This window comes from Larus michahellis, chromosome 14 (genome assembly GCF_964199755.1).
Source record: "Larus michahellis chromosome 14, bLarMic1.1, whole genome shotgun sequence".
NCBI lineage: Eukaryota > Metazoa > Chordata > Aves > Charadriiformes > Laridae > Larus > Larus michahellis.
This window is the reverse complement of record NC_133909.1, coordinates 2,587,698-2,591,427: the sequence shown is the minus strand read 5'-3', so window position 1 is coordinate 2,591,427 and position 3,730 is coordinate 2,587,698. Positions and strand designations below refer to the sequence as shown.

The following is a 3,730-nucleotide window of genomic DNA, read 5'->3' as shown; positions in this document are numbered from 1 at the left end:
GCTGCCCACGCCTGCAGCCCTGCCGCGACAGCCAGCCGCACGAAACCACCCCTCCTGCCAATAGAGGACCTCCATGGCCCATCTCACTGGGGTTTGGGTGCCAGAGGTGCATCTCCTCTTCTGCCTGCCCCACGGATCCTGCAGGGCCCTGGGCATCTTCTTGGGGCTGGAGGACCGCAGGGCTGGGAATGCTTGTGCAGAGCATCTCTCTGCCCCAAGGCAAGACTCCCCGCTATGTCAGGGTTCTCCGGAAGGCTTTCCATGATGGAGACTCCAGGCCCTGCAGGCCATTGGGGCCCCTTGATGGTTCAAATCCAGGTCCCGTGGCTGCACTGCCACAGCCAGAGCTGGGGAAGGCGTGCAGGCGGGGCGCCTTGGGGTCACTGTGCCTGCTCTGGGAATCTCATCCTCACATCCCTGTGGAGCCGCTCAGCAAGCCTGAGTGTGGGCTGGCAGCCCCGTGGCCACTGGCCGGGCTGAGGGGTGGCAGGGGTGGCTGGAAAGAGTCGAGACTGTGGGAGAAGTGACCCACCCCGTGGCAGTTTTTTCAAGGCTTTGCAGGGGAGACACCTCTCAGGTTCTCGCCTGGGGGTCGAGCGAGGAATGGGCAGCACCCTGGGACACATGTAAGGCCACAGGGAACCTTCTTTACGTGTGTTTCCAGCCGGCACCTGGCCAAACAGTGACTCATGAGCCACCTGCGGCTGCTGAGATGGCCAAGCTCGGGGCTTCTGCCTGCCCTGAGCCCACAGGGCTCCTGCCGCTGCCTGGACTGCAGTTCCCAAAGATGCTGGAAACCCCCTCCAGGGCAGGTTCAAGGCAGCAGTGTCCCTCGAGCCTGCTGGAGTGTGTTTGCTGGGCTGTGTGCTGCCACACCGGTGCTTGGGTGAGCGTCTGATGGTGTAGGGCGGGGAGCGCAGGGCTGGAGTGCGGAGTGTTTGGGGGATGAGGAGGGGAGGGGGCGTAGGGATGAAGATGTGGCCAGGGCGAGGAACAGGGAGCTGTGGCGGCTGGAGGCAAGAATTGTTTGGCAGGAGCCCAGCCCTGGTGCAGGGTGCTGCCGGTCACCCTGCTCTGCAGCAACAGAGGGATTTTGGGCTCCCGACATCCCCTTTAGCGACTGTTTCATTGGGGTTTGAGCTCAGGGATGAGCCCGACTACAGGTGCCCATCACATGAGGGAAAGCAGGCAGGACCGTGCTGCCTGTCCCTGCCCTCCGACGCCTGACACTGGCTCCTCGCCCCCTCCCTGGCCAACCAGGCAAATATCAGGCCTTTAAAATGGGGAACGAGTTCCTCCGCATTCAATCCCCGGGAGCTGGCCCTGTCCCTGCTCCAGCTTCTGCGCAACGCACCCGCATGACACGCGCAGCCAACACCTCCGTGTTAGATAGGTGTCCCAGTCCCCTCCCCAGCTGGTGCTCGGTGCTGGGGCACGGCCAGCCCCACTTCTGGGGACAGCAGTGGAGTGCATGGAGGGGCTCCTGCCCTGGTGCCCTGCAGCAGCCTGGAAGGAGCCTGGCGTGGGTGCTCGCTGCCTGCCCCGGGTCCAGCACGCCCCCTCTCCATCCCCGGAGGGTCCTGTGCTCCCACCTGTCCCACTGCCCTGGCCTCCCCCTGCTCCCGCTGGCCCCTCTGTGTCCCCTGGGATGGGAGCATCTCCCTTTCCATGGCAGGTTTCTTTGTGGGATGGGAGTTCCCACCTCCCGTGCACCTGGAGCTGGCAGCAGTGCACGGAGGCACTCGTGACACAAGCTGAACCTGCTTTATCTGTACCACGTGCTGAGCACGTCCATCCAGGGGCTCGTGCATGTGATTTTGCAGCCGGGGATTGTTGCCCCCGCTGGCTCTGGAGCTGGGGTCCTCCCGTCATCTCTCTCTTGCCCCAAGGGCCACACTGAGAGGCGTAATGCTCCTGAAAATGCCCTGTCTTGTTGAGAGGATGCCTAGTAGCTGTCAACTGCATCTGTTAGGGGCAAGAGGGCAAAAGCAAGAGAGCAGGGAGGAGGAGGAGGAGAGATGAAGAGATGGATCATGCTTATCATTTCAACCTTATTAACCCATCGTGCCTCTTCCTCGCAGCTGGGGAGCGCCTGTGGCCGACAGAGCAGGGATGTCTGAGGCCTTGTCCAGCAAGGAGGGACCCCCGGCCGAGTGCCCCGTGTGCTACGAGAAGTTCCACCCGCTGGAGGCCATGCACCGCCAGCTCAGCTGCGGGCACACCTTCTGCCACGACTGCCTGGTGAAGTGCTTGCTCTCCGCCAAGCTTGACGGCCAGGTCCAGAGCAGCATCATCTGCCCATCTGCCGCTACGTGACTTTCCTCAGCAAGAAGGCGGCTCTATGGCCGCCCAAGGCAGGCACCAACCTCCGGGTCCTGGAGATGCCTCTGTCACCTTCCTCCTTGTCCCATCTGACCAAATTGGAGGCCAGCAACACCTTGGTGGTGCCCAGCCATTTTGTGATGCCGGTGCAGAGCTTCGACCGGTGCTGCAGCACAGGGAACAGCCCCATGGACTCGCAGGGGGTCCCAGGAGAGCTGGCATGGGAAGCCCACATCTTTGTCATCAGTGACCATGGGATGCCACTGGTGGATGTGGACTGCAGCTCCCTGGGGAGGAGAAGCAGAACGGAAACACGAAGCTCGGTGTCATCCAGCTCGGCCCTGGGGGTGAAATGCTGCCAGTCGCCCATCGCCCTCGCCGTCCTGCTCGTCTTGACGGTGGCCATGCTGGCGGCTGTGCTCCCTCGGCTGCTGCTGGTGGAGAGGGACTCGTAGCAGGGATGGGATCAGCTCAGATGCTGGAGGTGTCACTGATGCTGGGACAGAGCTAGGGCTGGGACCTCTCTCAAAAGATCCCATGAGAAAGTCCAGAAGCAGCTCCAGGTGAAGCTCTCTCTCATCTGGCCAGGGACTGAACGGACTTTCAGACCTTTCCGCAGATCTCCGGGTGCTCACAGTGTCGTCGCTGGCATTTTCTGCCTCTTTTGGTTAAAATGTGGCTGGTCAAACCCTGCTAGTGGGTTCCCCTGGTGTCTTAGCAGAGAGCATGGTTTCTCCTCCCGCACCCTGTTGAGGAGAAATAACTGGACTCCAGACGATCCAATGTGAATCAACAGAAGCCGTTTATTAAGCACCGATCATCATCTTTTATGCCCTGTGTTGTAGCCGTACACGTGACTCGCTTATTTCTGATTAGCCAGTTACACTGTCCAGGCGCTGTGCATGCAGTTCGTTCACACATCAGATTGGTTACAAGAATTCGCATAGTAAATTGCTTAGTTATTAGCACAACATGTTTTCTACCTTCTCAGTTCCCGTTTTTCCCATGTACTAATTCCATCTTCTACCACCTGTTTTGCTCTTAATCTAATCTCTCACAGTAGGGAGGCTGGCTCACATGGCCGTTTTCTCTCAGAAACATTCCTACAATACCCCCTTTTTCTTCTTGAGCCAGCCAGACCTTATGCATGGCATTTTCTATCATGTCAGTCACTTTGCGGAGAACACACGAGGCTGCCATAATCAATAATAATATAACCAACAATAGCATGAGCCCTTGCTTTAGTAAATCTGATAACCATCCCGTTATACCCCACAAGCTTAACCAATCATCGAAACCGTTTTTGACCACTTTTAATTTGGACATGTTATCCTTCAGCTCCCGTAACTGCTTATGAATGGATGATGTGTGGTCGGAAAGGTTCATACAACACATACCTTCAAAACCT

At 58.6% G+C, this 3,730-nt stretch overlaps 1 pseudogene; it reads left to right on the top strand.

Annotated features, from left to right (window-relative positions):
* The first annotated feature begins 2,112 nt into the window (after positions 1 to 2,112).
* On the top strand, positions 2,113 to 2,777 carry LOC141751197 (RING finger protein 222-like; annotated as a pseudogene).
* Positions 2,778 to 3,730: the final 953 nt, after the last annotated feature.